At 55.3% G+C, this 16463-nt stretch overlaps 1 long non-coding RNA gene across 2 annotated transcripts in view; it reads right to left on the reverse strand.

The window, feature by feature from the left end:
• LOC139229905 (uncharacterized) overlaps positions 1-16100 on the reverse strand; it is a 247167-nt gene extending 231067 nt beyond the window's left edge. For both annotated transcript variants that reach the window (XR_011587852.1, XR_011587851.1), the window contains exons 1-3: positions 16040-16100; positions 13392-13558; positions 7421-7587 (exon numbers count right to left, since the gene is read on the reverse strand). This is a non-coding gene — a long non-coding RNA (uncharacterized lncRNA). The remainder of the gene's footprint in view (positions 1-7420; positions 7588-13391; positions 13559-16039) is intronic.
• Positions 16101-16463: the final 363 nt, after the last annotated feature.

A 16463-nucleotide genomic window follows, 5' to 3' on the forward strand; every position in this document is an offset into this window, starting at 1 on the left:
CCCAGTTACACACTGTTCTCACTGGGGCCCCGGGTTACACACTGCCTGAATCCCACTCGGCCCCCGGGTTATACACTGTCTGATCTCACTTGGTCCCCAGGTTACACGCTGTCTGACCTCACTGGGCCCCCACCCCCCCACCTTCTGGGTTTCACACTGTTTCATCTCACTGGGCCCCCGGGTTACACACTGTCTAACCTCACTGGGCACCCCCACCACCCAGGTTACACAGTATTTGATCTCACTGGGCCCCCGGGTTGCACACTTTCTGATCTCACTGGGGCCCCCGGGTTACACACATTCTGATCCTAATGGGGATCGGGTTAGACACTGTCTGATCTCACTGGGCCCCCGGGTTACACACTGTCTGATCTCACTGGAGCCCCGGGTTACACACTGTCTGATCTCAATGGGCCCCTGGGTTAGACACTGTCTGATCCCACTGCGCCACCGGGTTACACACAGTTTGAGCTCACTGGGCCCCCGGATTACACACTGTCTGATCTCACTGGGCCCATCCACCCTGGGTTAAATACTGCCTGATCTCACTCGGCCCCTGGGTTACACACGGCCGGATCTCTGTGGGCCCATCCTCCCCGGGTTACACACGGCCTGATCTCAGTGGGCCCATCCACCCTGGATTACACACTCTCTGAACTCACTCGGCCCCTGGATTACATACTGTCTGATCTCACTGGCCCCCGGGTTACACACTGTCTGATTTGTCTGGGATCTCGGGTTACACACTGTCTGATCTCACTGGTCCCCGGGTTACACACTGTCTGATCTCACTGGCCCCCGGGTTACACACTGTCTGATCTCACTGGCCCCCGGGTTACACACTGTCTGATCTCACTGGGCCCATCCTCCCCGGGTTACACACTGTCTGATCTCACTGGGCCCCCGGGTTGCACACTTTCTGATCTCACTGGGGCCCCGGGTTACACACTGCCTGATCTCACTGGGCCCCCGGGTTACACACTGTCTGATCTCACTTGCCCCTGGGTTACATACTGTCTGATCTCACTGGGCCCATCCTAACCGGATTACACACTGTCTGATCTCACTGGACCCCTGGATTATACTGTCTGATCACACTGGGCCCATCTTCACGGATTACACACTGTCTGATCTCACTTAATCCCCGGGTTATACCCTGTCTGATCTCACTGGGCCTCCGGGTTACACACTGTCTGATCCCACTCGGCTCCCGGGTTACACACGATCTGATCCCACTCGGCCCCCGGGTTACACACTGTCTGATCCCACTAGGCCCATCCTCTCCGGGTTACACACTGTCTGATCTCACTGGATCCCCGGATTACACACTGTCTGATCTCACTGGGCCCCCCATTTACACACTGTTTGCTTTCACTGTGCCCCCCAGTTACACACTGTTGATCTCACTGGGCCCCCGAGTTACACACTGTCTGATCTCACTGGGCACCCGGATTATACACTGCCTGATCTCACTGGGCCCCCGGGTTATACACTGTCTGATATCAGTGGGCCCACCTTCCCCAGGTTACACACTTTCTGATCTCACTGGGCTCCCAGGTTACACACTGTCTGATCTCAATGGGCCCCTGGGTTAGACACTGTCTGATCCCACTGGGCCCCCGGGTGACACACAGTTTGAGCTCACTGGGCCCCAGGATTACACACTGTCTGATATCACTGTGCCCCTGGGTTACAGACACTCTGATCCCAGTGGGGATCGGGTTACACACTGTCTAATCTCACTGGGCCCATCCACCCTGGGTTAAATACTGCCTGATCTCACTCGGCCCCTGGGTTACACACGGCCGGATATCTGTGGGCCCACCCTCCCCGGGTTACACACGGCCTGATCTCAGTGGGCCCATCCACCCTGGATTACACACTCTCTGAACTCACTCGGCCCCTGGATTACATACTGTCTGATCTCACTGGCCCCCGGGTTACACACTGTCTGATTTGTCTGGGATCTCGGGTTACACACTGTCTGATCTCACTGGCCCCCGGGTTACACACTGTCTGATCTCACTGGCCCCCGGGTTACACACTGTCTGATCTCACTGGCCCCCGGGTTACACACTGTCTGATCTCACTGGGCCCATCCTCCCCGGGTTACACACTGTCTGATCTCACTGGGCCCCCGTGTTACACACTGTCTGATCCCACTAGGCCCATCCTCTCCGGGTTACACACTGTCTGATCTCACTGGGCCCCCGGATTATACACTGCCTGATCTCACTGGGCCCCCCAGTTACACACTGTTCTCACTGGGGCCCCGGGTTACACACTGCCTGAATCCCACTCGGCCCCCGGGTTATACACTGTCTGATCTCACTTGGTCCCCAGGTTACACGCTGTCTGACCTCACTGGGCCCCCACCCCCCCACCTTCTGGGTTTCACACTGTTTCATCTCACTGGGCCCCCGGGTTACACACTGTCTAACCTCACTGGGCACCCCCACCACCCAGGTTACACAGTATTTGATCTCACTGGGCCCCCGGGTTGCACACTTTCTGATCTCACTGGGGCCCCCGGGTTACACACATTCTGATCCTAATGGGGATCGGGTTAGACACTGTCTGATCTCACTGGGCCCCCGGGTTACACACTGTCTGATCTCACTGGAGCCCCGGGTTACACACTGTCTGATCTCAATGGGCCCCTGGGTTAGACACTGTCTGATCCCACTGCGCCACCGGGTTACACACAGTTTGAGCTCACTGGGCCCCCGGATTACACACTGTCTGATCTCACTGGGCCCATCCACCCTGGGTTAAATACTGCCTGATCTCACTCGGCCCCTGGGTTACACACGGCCGGATCTCTGTGGGCCCATCCTCCCCGGGTTACACACGGCCTGATCTCAGTGGGCCCATCCACCCTGGATTACACACTCTCTGAACTCACTCGGCCCCTGGATTACATACTGTCTGATCTCACTGGCCCCCGGGTTACACACTGTCTGATTTGTCTGGGATCTCGGGTTACGCACTGTCTGATCTCACTGGCCCCCGGGTTACACACTGTCTGATCTCACTGGCCCCCGGGTTACACACTGTCTGATCTCACTGGCCCCCGGGTTACACACTGTCTGATCTCACTGGGCCCATCCTCCCCGGGTTACACACTGTCTGATCTCACTGGGCCCCCGGGTTGCACACTTTCTGATCTCACTGGGGCCCCGGGTTACACACTGCCTGATCTCACTGGGCCCCCGGGTTACACACTGTCTGATCTCACTTGCCCCTGGGTTACATACTGTCTGATCTCACTGGGCCCATCCTAACCGGATTACACACTGTCTGATCTCACTGGACCCCTGGATTATACTGTCTGATCACACTGGGCCCATCTTCACGGATTACACACTGTCTGATCTCACTTAATCCCCGGGTTATACCCTGTCTGATCTCACTGGGCCTCCGGGTTACACACTGTCTGATCCCACTCGGCTCCCGGGTTACACACGATCTGATCCCACTCGGCCCCCGGGTTACACACTGTCTGATCCCACTAGGCCCATCCTCTCCGGGTTACACACTGTCTGATCTCACTGGATCCCCGGATTACACACTGTCTGATCTCACTGGGCCCCCCATTTACACACTGTTTGCTTTCACTGTGCCCCCCAGTTACACACTGTTGATCTCACTGGGCCCCCGAGTTACACACTGTCTGATCTCACTGGGCCCCTGGATTATACACTGCCTGATCTCACTGGGCCCCCGGGTTATACACTGTCTGATATCAGTGGGCCCACCTTCCCCAGGTTACACACTTTCTGATCTCACTGGGCTCCCAGGTTACACACTGTCTGATCTCAATGGGCTCCTGGGTTAGACACTGTCTGATCCCACTGGGCCCCCGGGTGACACACAGTTTGAGCTCACTGGGCCCCAGGATTACACACTGTCTGATATCACTGTGCCCCTGGGTTACAGACACTCTGATCCCAGTGGGGATCGGGTTACACACTGTCTAATCTCACTGGGCCCATCCACCCTGGGTTAAATACTGCCTGATCTCACTCGGCCCCTGGGTTACACACGGCCGGATATCTGTGGGCCCACCCTCCCCGGGTTACACACGGCCTGATCTCAGTGGGCCCATCCACCCTGGATTACACACTCTCTGAACTCACTCGGCCCCTGGATTACATACTGTCTGATCTCACTGGCCCCCGGGTTACACACTGTCTGATTTGTCTGGGATCTCGGGTTACACACTGTCTGATCTCACTGGCCCCCGGGTTACACACTGTCTGATCTCACTGGCCCCCGGGTTACACACTGTCTGATCTCACTGGCCCCCGGGTTACACACTGTCTGATCTCACTGGGCCCATCCTCCCCGGGTTACACACTGTCTGATCTCACTGGGCCCCCGGGTTGCACACTTTCTGATCTCACTGGGGCCCCGGGTTACACACTGCCTGATCTCACTGGGCCCCCGGGTTACACACTGTCTGATCTCACTTGCCCCTGGGTTACATACTGTCTGATCTCACTGGGCCCATCCACCCCGGGTTACACACTGTCTGATCTCACTGGACCCCTGGATTATACTGTCTGATCACACTGGGCCCATCTTCCCGGATTACACACTGTCTGATCTCACTTAATCCCCGGGTTATACCCTGTCTGATCTCACTGGGCCCCCGGGTTATACACTGTCTGATCACACTGGGCCCCCAGGTTTCATATTGTCTGATCGCACTGGGCTCCCGGGTTACACACTGTCTGATCCCACTTGGCTCCCGGGTTACACACGATCTGATCCCACTCGGCCCCCGGGTTACACACTGTCTGATCCCACTAGGCCCATCCTCTCCGGGTTACACACTGTCTGATCTCACTGGATCCCCAGATTACACACTGTCTGATCTCACTGTGCCCCCCAGTTACACACTGTCTGATCTCACTGAGCCCCCCAGTTACACACTGTTTGCTTTCACTGTGCCCCCCAGTTACACACTGTTGATCTCACTGGGCCCCCGAGTTACACACTGTCTGATCTCACTGGGCCCCTGGGTTACACACTGTCTGATCTCACTGAGCCCCTGGGTTACACACTGTCTGATCTCACTGTGCCCACCAGTTACACACTGTCTGATCTCACTGGCCCCCCCAGTTACACACTGTTTGCTTTCACTGTGCCCCCCAGTTACACACTGTTGATCTCACTGGGCCCCCGAGTTACACACTGTCTGATCTCACTGGGCCCCTGGGTTACACACTATCTGATCCCACTCAGCCCCCGGGTTACACACTGTCTGATCCCACTAGGCCCATCCTCTCCGGGTTACACACTGTCTGATCTCACTGGGCCCCCGGATTATACACTGCATGATCTCACTGGGCCCCCGGGTTATACACTGTCTGATATCAGTGGGCCCACCTTCCCCAGGTTACACACTGTCTGATCTCACTGGGCTCCCAGGTTACACACTGTCTGATCTCAATGGGCCCCTGGGTTAGACACTGTCTGATCCCACTGGGCCCCCGGGTGACACACAGTTTGAGCTCACTGGGCCCCAGGATTACACACTGTCTGATATCACTGTGCCCCTGGGTTACAGACACTCTGATCCCAGTGGGGATCGGGTTACACACTGTCTGATCTCACTGGGCCCATCCACCCTGGGATACACATTGCCTGATCTCACTCGGCCCCTGGGTTACACATGGCCTGATCTCTGTGGGCCCATCCTCCCCGGGTTACACACGGCCTGATCTCAGTGGGCCCATCCTCTCCGGGTTACACACTGTCTGACCTCACTGGGCCCTCCCACCCCCCGGGTTACACACTGTCTGATCTCACTGGGCCCCCGGGTTACACACTGTCTGACCTCACTGGGCCCCCCCACCCCCCGGGTTACACACTGTCTGATCTCACTGGGCCCCCGGGTTACACACTGTCTGATCTCACTGGGCCCCCAGGTTACATACTGTCAGATCTCACTGGGCCCCCAGGTTGCACACTGTCTGATCTCACTGAGAATCTGTATTACTGTAGCTACTAACTTTATATGTATTATCCGTACTAATTTCAAATGTATTAACTTTTTCTAAAATGGCCGCTCATGGTTATTGCTGACTCTTCCGATCTCACTTTAGGGGAGAACAATGAGTAACTTGTTCTTGTGAAACAACCTTGAGGAACCGTCTGATCATAATGGGAATGTAGCAACAGATGTAGGGGCCAAACTGTAGGAATACCCAGAGAAGCAGAACTGTGCCTTCCTTGCCTGCAAAACAAAGATAATCTGGAGATGACTTAATCTTCACTCATGATTAGGGAATTGCTTGCTTTACTGTGTAAATGACTGGTTTAGCTTGTATCTATGCCACGGTAGTTGATGTGATAGGACAATGAAAAGGGGTTGTACCGATCAAGAACTGTATAACTGTAATGTTTTAGTAATGATTTTTGCTTGCTCTGGTGGATTCGACACACTCATGGAGTCGGTGCCCCTTTATCAGAGCAAGACACTTCATTGATTAAAGTATAGTTCAGACTAACTTTGTTAAAGTGTTCGAGTCAGTGTATTCGCTGAAACAGATTGAGGGAAAACAATCCGTATCAACATCACTGGGCCCCCGGGTTACACACTGACTGATCTCACTGGGCTCCCGAGTTACACACAGCCTGATGTCACTGGGCCCCTGGGTTACACAATGTCTGATCTCACTGGACCCAATCCATATAGCGAAGACCAGGTCGTTTAAAATATAACCAGAAAAGCAAAGATCTCAATTGTGACCCCTGGTTGACCCAATGCATACTTCTCCGCAGACAGAAAAACATCCGTCCACCACAGCTCCCCAGTCCCTCAGCTAATTACATATCCAAGTTACCACCATCCCTTTAGCACCATGTGCTTCAATTTTACAAACAAGTCCATTGTGATACTTTATCAAATGGCTTTTGAAAGCTCATACACACATCTACTGCACGAACCACAACACTGATACTTCATTTATTCTAAAAACACATGATTCAATGTGACTGTCTGTTCAGGGACAGAAACTGATCTTATTTCACATCCCATTGCACGACCTCCTGCTGAATAATTATGCTCGGTGGGAAGATTCTCCCAGTCTCATTCTCACCATTTCCTGCCTTACCTTGTAACCTGTGAGTACTGTCTACAGGACCAGTGTGTATCTGAGTCAATGGGACTCTCTCTGACCTTTCTCCCCAGTCCCCCAGGACCAGTGTGTATCTGAGTCAATGGGACTCTCTCTGACCTTTCTCCCCAGTCCCCAGGACCAGTGTGTATGTGAGTCAATGGGACTCTCTCTGACCTTTCTCCACTGTCCCCCAGGACCAGTGTGTATCTGAGTCAATGGGAGTCTCTCTGACCTTTCTCCCCAGTCCCCCAGGACCAGTCTGTGTCTGAGTCAATGGGACTCTCTCTGACCTTTCTCCCCTGCCGATCTATGGAAGCTGTGTGAATCGGAAGAGTTCTCTCTGTTTGATGCTCTCACAATCCTGGGCTGGTTCACCTGCTGTTGTTCCTCAGTCTACAATCCCTGTTTCCTTCCACCTGTGGAACTTTCTCAGTCACTCCGTCATTCACCGGGAGATCTAATTATGCCAGGGCAGAAAATGAGATAAATATTGATATTGTGAAGTATAATGTAATGTATACTTTCCTTACACTTAATAAACATTCAAGTTCAGGGTTGAGTATTCCTGTTGGATTTTGTCATTTGCCTCAGATCCCCGGAAACCCGGCCGTGGCTACCCGCAAATCGCCAGAGTTCTTGACGAGACTGCGGAATTTACTGTCTATTGTTTACACAAACCAGCGCTGTGTAATCTCACTGATCCTATCTTTCTGGGGATACAAACTGTCTCATCTCCCCTGGGTTACACATTGTCTCATCACACTGGGCCCATCTTCCCCAGGTTACACACTGTCTCATCACACTGGGCCCATCTTCCCCGGGTTACACACTGTGTCATCTCACTGGGCCCATCTTCCCCTGGTTACACACTGTCTCATCATACTGGGCCCATCTTCCCCGGGCTACACACTGTCCATTCACACTGGGCCCATCTTCCTCAGGTTAAACACTGTCCATTCACACTGGGCCTATCTTCCCCAGGTTACACGCTGTGTCATCACACTGCCCATCTTCCCCGGGTTACACACTGTGTCATCTCACTGGCCCATCTTCCCCGGGTTACACACTGTGTCATCTCACTGGGCCCATCTTCCCCAGGTTGCACACTGTCTCATCACACTGGGCCCATCTTCACCGGGTTACACACTGTGTCGTCTCACTGGCCCATCTTCCCCGGGTTACACACTGTGTCATCTCACTGGGCCCATCTTCCCCAGGTTGCACACTGTCTCATCACACTGGGCCCATCTTCACCGGGTTACACACTGTGTCGTCTCACTGGCCCATCTTCCCCGGGTTACACACTGTGTCATCTCACTGGGCCCATCTTCCCCGGGTTACACACTGTGTCATCTCACTGGGCCCATCTTCCCCAGGTTACACACTGTTTCATCACACTGGGCCCATCTTCCCCGGGTTACACACTGTCTCATCTCACTGGGCTCATCTTCCCCGGGTTACACACTGACTCATCACACTGGGCCCATCTTCCCCGGGTTACACACTGACTCATCACACTGGGCCCATCTTCCCCAGGTAACACACCGTCTCATCTCACTGGGCCCATCTTCCCCGGGTTACACACTGTCTGATCTCACTGGGCCCAACCTCCCCGGGTTACACACTGTCTAATTTCACTGGGTCCCCAGGTTACACACTGCCTGATCTCACTGGGTCCATCTTCCCGGATTACACACTGTCTGATCTCACTGGGCCTCCGGGTTACACACTGCCTGATCTTACTGGTCCTCCGGGTTGCACACTGTCTGATCTCACTGGACCCCTGGGTTACACTGTCTGATCACACTGGGCCCATCTTCCCCAGGTTACACACTGTCTCATCTCACTGGGCCCATCCTCCCCGGGTTAAACACAGCCTGATCTCACTTGAGCCCGGGTTACACACTGTCTGATCTCACTTAGTTCCCGGGTTATACCCTGTCAGTTCTCACTGGGCCCCCGGGTTATACACTGTTGATCTCACTGGGCCCCCAGGTTTCATATTGTCTGATCGCACTGGGCTCCTGGGTTACACACTGTCTGATCCCACTAGGCCCATCCTCTCCGGGTTACACACTGTCTGATCTCACTGGGCCCCCGGATTACACACTGTCTGATCTCACTGGGCCCCCGGATTACACACTGTCTGATCTCACTGTGCCCCCCAGTTACATACTGTCTGATCTCACTGGCCCCCCCAGTTACACACTGTTTGCTTTCACTGTGCCCCCCAGTTACACGCTGTTGATCTCACTGGGCCCCCGAGTTACACACTGTCTGAATCCCACTCGGCCCCCGGGTTAAACACTGTCTGAATCCCACTGGGCTCCCGGGTAACACACTCTCCGATCTCACTGGGCCCCCGGGTTACACACTGACTAAACTCACTGGGCACCCCCACCTCCCAGGTTACACACTGTTTGATCTCACTGGGCCCCCGGGTTACACACTGTCTGATCTCACTGAGCCCCCGGGTTACACACTGTCTGATCTCACTGGGCCCATCCACCCTGGTTTAAATATTGCCTGATCTCACTCGGCCCCTGGGTTACACACGGCCTGATCTCTGTGGGCCCATCCTCCCCGGGTTGCACACGGCCTGATCTCAGTGGGCCCATCCACCCTGGGTTACACACTATCTGATCTCACTCTGCCCCTGGATTACACACAGTTTGAGCTCACTGGGCCCCCGGATAACACACTGTCTGATCTCACTGGGACCATCCACCCTGGGTTACACACTGCCTGATCTCACACGGCCTGATATCAGTGGGCCCATCCTCCCCGGGTTACACACTGTCTGATCTCACTGGGACCCCCCACCTCCCGGGTTACACACTGTTTGATCTCACTGGGCCCCGGTTTACACACTGTCTGATCTCACTGGGCTTCCGGGTTGCAAACTTTCCGATCTCACTGGGGCCCCCGGGGTTACACACACTCTGATCCCAATGAGGATCGGGTTAGACACTGACTGATCTCACTGGGCCCCCAGGTTACACACTGTCTGATCTCACTGGACCCCCGGGTTACACACTGTCTAACCTCACTGGGCTCCCAGGTTACACACTGTCTGATCCCACTGGGCCACCGGGTTACACACAGTTTGAGCTCACTGGGCCCCCAGATTACACACTGTCTGATCTCACTGGGCCCCTGGGTTACACACTGTCTGATCTCACTGAGCCCCCGGGTTACACACAGTCTGATCTCACTGGGCCCATCCACCCTGGTTTAAATACTGCCTGATCTCACTCGGCCCCTGGGTTACACACAGCCTGATCTCTGTGGGCCCATTCTCCCCGGGTTACACACGGCCTGATCTCAGTGGGCCCATCCACCCTGGGTTACACACTATCTGATCTCACTCGGCCCCTGGGTGACACACAGTTTGAGCTCACTGGGCCCCCGGATTACACACTGTCTGATCTCACTGGGCCCCCGGGTTACACACTGTTTGAGCTCACTGGGCCCCTGGGGTTACACACTGTCTGATCTCACTGGGCCCATCCACCCTGGGTTACACACTGCCTGATCTCACACGGCCTGATATCAGTGGGCCCATCCTCCCCGGGTTACACACTGTCTGATCTCACTGGGCCCCGGTTTACACACTCTCTGATCTCACTGGGCCTCCGGGTTGCACACTTTCTGATCTCACTGGGGCCCCCGGGGTTACACACACTCTGATCCCAATGGGGATCGGGTTAGACACTGACTGATCTCACTGGGCCCCAGGTTATACACTGTCTGATCTCACTGGACCCCCGGGTTACACACTGTCTGATCACACTGGGCCCCCGGGTTACAGACTGTCTGATATCACTGGGCCCATCCTCCCCAGATTACACACTGTCTGATCTCACTGGGCTCCCAGGTTACACACTGCCTGATCTCACTGGGCCCCCGGGTTACACACTGTCTGATCTCAATGGGCCCCTGGATTAGACACTGTCTGATCCCACTGGGCCCCCGGGTGACACACAGTTTGAGCTCACTGGGCCCCAGGATTACACACTGTCTGATATCACTGTGCCCCTGGGTTACAGACACTCTGATCCCAGTGGGGATCGGGTTACACACTGTCTGATCTCACTGGGCCCATCCACCCTGGGTTACATATTGCCTGATCTCACTCGGCCCCTGGGTTACACATGGCCTGATCTCTGTGGGCCCATCCTCCCCGGGTTACACACGGCCTGATCTCAGTGGGCCCATCCTCTCTGGGTTACACACTGTCTGACCTCACTGGGCCCCCCCTCACCCCCCGGGTTACACACTGTCTGCTCTCACTGGGCCCCAGGGTTACACACTGTCTGGTCTCATTGGACTCCCGGGTTACACTGTCTGGTCTCACTGGGCCCCCGGGTTACACACTGTCTGGTCTCACTGGGCCCCCGGGTTACACACTGCCTGGTCACACTGGAGCCCCGGGTTACACACTGTCTGGTCTCACTGGGCCCCCGGGTTACACACTGTCTGGTCTCACTGGGACCCTGGGTTACACACTGTCTGGTCTCACTGGGCCCCCGGGTTCCACACTGTCTGGTCTCACTGGACCCTGGGTTACACACTGTCTGGTCTCACTGGGCCCCCGGGTTACACACTGTCTGGTCTCACTGGACCCCCGGGTTACACACAGTCTGATCTCACTGGGCCTCCGGGTTATACACTGTCTGATCTCACCGGGCCGCCAGGTTGCACACTGTCTGATCTCACTGAGAATCTGTATCAATGTAGTTACGAACTTTATATGTATTATCTGTACTAATTTCAAATGTATTAACTCTTTCTAAAATGGCCGCTCATGGTTATTGCTGACTCTTCAGATCTCACTTTAGGGGAGAACAATGAGTAACTTGTTCTTGTGAAACAACCTTGAGGAACCGTCTGATCATAATGGGAATGTAGCAACAGATGTAGGGGCCAAACTGTAGGAATACCCAAAGAAGCAGAACTGTGCCTTCCTTGCCTGCAAAACAAAGATAATCTGGAGATGACTTAATCTTCACTCATGATTAGGGAATTGCTTGCTTTACTGTGTAAATGACTGGTTTAGCTTGTATCTATGCCACGGTAGTTGATGTGATAGGACAATGAAAAGGGGTTGTACCGATCAAGAACTGTATAACTGTAATGTTTTAGTAATGATTTTTGCTTGCTCTGGTGGATTCGACACACTCATGGAGTCGGTGCCCCTTTATCAGAGCAAGACACTTCATTGATTAAAGTATAGTTCAGACTAACTTTGTTAAAGTGTTCGAGTCAGTGTATTCGCTGAAACAGATTGAGGGAAAACAATCCGTATCAACATCACTGGGCCCCCGGGTTACACACTGACTGATCTCACTGGGCTCCCGGGTTACACACAGTCTGATGTCACTGGGCCCCTGGGTTACACAATGTCTGATCTCACTGGACCCAATCCATATAGCGAAGACCAGGTCGTTTAAAATATAACCAGAAAAGCAAAGATCTCAATTGTGACCCCTGGTTGACCCAATGCATACTTCTCCGCAGACAGAAAAACATCCGTCCACCACAGCTCCCCAGTCCCTCAGCTAATTACATATCCAAGTTACCACCATCCCTTTAGCACCATGTGCTTCAATTTTACAAACAAGTCCATTGTGATACTTTATCAAATGGCTTTTGAAAGCTCATACACACATCTACTGCACGAACCACAACACTGATACTTCATTTATTCTAAAAACACATGATTCAATGTGACTGTCTGTTCAGGGACAGAAACTGATCTTATTTCACATCCCATTGCACGACCTCCTGCTGAATAATTATGCTCGGTGGGAAGATTCTCCCAGTCTCATTCTCACCATTTCCTGCCTTACCTTGTAACCTGTGAGTACTGTCTACAGGACCAGTGTGTATCTGAGTCAATGGGACTCTCTCTGACCTTTCTCCCCAGTCCCCCAGGACCAGTGTGTATCTGAGTCAATCGGACTCTCTCTGACCTTTCTCCCCAGTCCCCAGGACCAGTGTGTGTCTGAGTCAATGGGACTCTCTCTGACCTTTCTCCCCAGTCCCCAGGACCAGTGTGTATCTGAGTCAATGGGACTTTCTCTGACCTTTCTCCCCAGTCCCCAGGACCAGTGTGTATCTGAGTCAATGGGACTCTCTCTGACCTTTCTCCACTGTCCCCCAGGACCAGTGTGTATCTGAGTCAATGGGACTTTCTCTGACCTTTCTCCCCAGTCCCCAGGACCAGTGTGTGTCTGAGTCAATGGGACTCTCTCTGACCTTTCTCCCCTGCCGATCTATGGAAGCTGTGTGAATCGGAAGAGTTCTCTCTGTTTGATGCTCTCACAATCCTGGGCTGGTTCACCTGCTGTTGTTCCTCAGTCTACAATCCCTGTTTCCTTCCACCTGTGGAACTTTCTCAGTCACTCCGTCATTCACCGGGAGATCTAATTATGCCAGGGCAGAAAATGAGATAAATATTGATATTGTGAAGTATAATGTAATGTATACTTTCCTTACACTTAATAAACATTCAAGTTTAGGGTTGAGTATTCCTGTTGGATTTTGTCATTTGCCTCAGATCCCCGGAAACCCGGCCGTGGCTACCCGCAAATCGCCAGAGTTCTTGACGAGACTGCGGAATTTACTGTCTATTGTTTACACAAACCAGCGCTGTGTAATCTCACTGATCCCAACTTTCTGGGGATACTAACTGTCTCATCTCACTGGGCCCATCTTCCCCGGGTTATACACTGTGTCATGTCACTGGGCCCATCTTCCCCGGGTTACACACTGTCTCATCTCACTGGGCCCATCTTCCCCGGGTTACACACTGTCTCATCTCACTGGGCCCATCTTCCCCGGGTTATACACTGTGTCATGTCACTGGGCCCATCTTCCCCGGGTTACACACTGTCTCATCTCACTGGGCCCATCTTCCCCGGGTTATACACTGTGTCATGTCACTGGGCCCATCTTCCCCGGGTTACACACTGTCTCATCTCACTGGGCCCATCTTCCCCGGGTTATACACTGTGTCATGTCACTGGGCCCATCTTCCCCGGGTTACACACTGTCTCATCTCACTGGGCCCATCTTCCCCAGGTTACACACTGTGTCATCTCACTGGGCCCATCTTCTCCCGGGTTACACACTGTCTCATCTCACTGGGCCCATCTTCCCCAGGTTACACACTGTGTCATCTCACTGGGCCCATCTTCCCCGGGTTACAAACTGTGTCATCTCACTGGGCCCATCTTCCCCAGGTTACACACTGTGTCATCTCACTGGGCCCATCTTCTCCCGGGTTACACACTGTGTCATCTCACTGGGCCCATCTTCCCCGGGTTACACACTGTCTCATCACACTGGGCCCATCTTCCCCAGGTTACACTCTGTCTGGGCCCACTGATAGTTTCACTCTAACTCCCACATCTCCCCAAACCCCCAGCTCCGGGCCTGTGTTAAGTTCTGTGTTTGCCCTCACAGTACAATCCCGGCCGCCTGAGATTGCGCATCGTGAGCGGTGTGGGCGGAAATGCGCCATTCTCTCCGCCGGCTGCAGACTAAGCCCCCGCCCTCCATCCCCGGACCGTGCCCTGTATTGTGAGCCAGCTCAGCACATTCCCCGGGAACTGATGCTGACATTAACAGGCCCGCTTTCCCCGCTCAGTTGCAGCCCCTTACTGTTAGTTTACAGTCCCTGGGTGTGTGATAGAAAGCCTCAGACCTGAGACTTCCGCATGTTGAGGCCTGCAGACTGTTCCAGCCCCTCACTGTCCCGTTCCCGGGTGGGCCCTCCGTGTGTCACACACAGTCTGGGGCTGAGCCGCCTGCTCTCAGTCCGTGAGCTCAACAGAGCCCTGTTCCCCCAGTGAGAGAGCGGGCCCCTCACTCACACACCGGCCGCCCCCCGGTACTACAGGGACAGCTGCCCAGCACTGCGCCTGCGCGGGATCGAGGCTGCATCAGTACAGCGTCCCCAGTGGTGGGAGGACAACATTCATCTCACCCCCGATATTGCCACTCCCCCCCCCGGGCACAGCCTGGGGCTCAGTGCAGGGCCTCATACCCCTCCCCCCCGGGCACAGCCTGGGGCTCAGTGCGGGGCCTCACACCCCCTCCCCCCAGGCACTGCCTGGGGCTCAGTGTGGGGCCTAACCCCCCTCCCCACGGGCAATGCCTGGGGCTCAGTGCGGGGCCTTACCCCCCCGGGCACTGCCTGGGGCTCAGTGCTGGGACTCACTCCCCCTTCCCCCCAGGCACTGCCTGGGGCTCAGTGCTGGGACTTACTCCCCCTCCCCCCAGGCACAGCCTGGGGCTCAGTGCTGGGACTCACTCCCCCTCCCCCCGGGCACTGCCTGGGGCTCAGTGCGGGACCTTCCCCCTGACACAGCCTGGGGCTCAGTGCGGGGCCTCCCCCCCCTGGGCACTGCCTGGGGCTCAGTGCGGGGCCTTCTCCCTGACACAGCCTGGGGCTCAGTGCGGGACCTTCCCCCTGACACAGCCTGGGGCTCAGTGCGGGGCCTCCCCCCCCTGGGCACTGCCTGGGGCTCAGTGCGGGGCCTTCTCCCTGACACAGCCTGGGGCTCAGTGCGGGGCCTTCCCCCGGGCACAGCCTGGGGCTCAATGCGGGGCCTTCCCCTGGGCACAGCCTGGGGCTCAGTGCGGGGCCTTCCCCCGGGCACAGCCTGGGGCTCAGTGCGGGGCCTTCCCCCGGGCACAGCCTGGGGCTCAGTGCGGGGCCTTCCCCCGGGCACAGCCTGGGGCTCAGTGCGGGGCCTCACACCAGGAAGTGTTGGTGAGCGACAGACCCAGAGAGGGAGGAGAAGCGATCGGCCATGAACCCGGAAAGTGAGCCCACCCGCCGAGTGCTCTGCCCCGGCTCCAGCCGCCCACCATCAGTCCGGTTCCCCCGGTTTACCCACATTGTCCAACCGTTGTTTACAGCAAAGCGCGCTGCATCCAGGGTCTCGGGATGGACAAGGCGGCACCGAGCATGCGTACTATGGCACACAGCGCGATCGCTGCATAAATTAATGATCCTGAATGAGTCCTCCCATCTTACTGGCTGCGCACAGGAGATTGACAGCCACTTGCACCAATCCCTGTTGCGCTCCGCCACAGAGTCCCGCCCGCGTTCCGCAGAAGCGCGCGGGGGGTCACGTGGCTCCTGATTTGAACCTGCGGCAGTTGAACTGTCACGCCGAGCCCGGCCACGCGCGAGACATGGTCCCGCCCACCATGTGTGAGGTCAGGGCCCCGCCCACACAGCCCCCGAGCTCAGCAGCGGGAATGCTGCAATGTGAGAGAATAAAGAGAGAAGGTGCTGGGAACAGTCAGCCGCTCAGG

This window comes from Pristiophorus japonicus, chromosome 19, assembly GCF_044704955.1.
Source record: "Pristiophorus japonicus isolate sPriJap1 chromosome 19, sPriJap1.hap1, whole genome shotgun sequence".
NCBI lineage: Eukaryota > Metazoa > Chordata > Chondrichthyes > Pristiophoridae > Pristiophorus > Pristiophorus japonicus.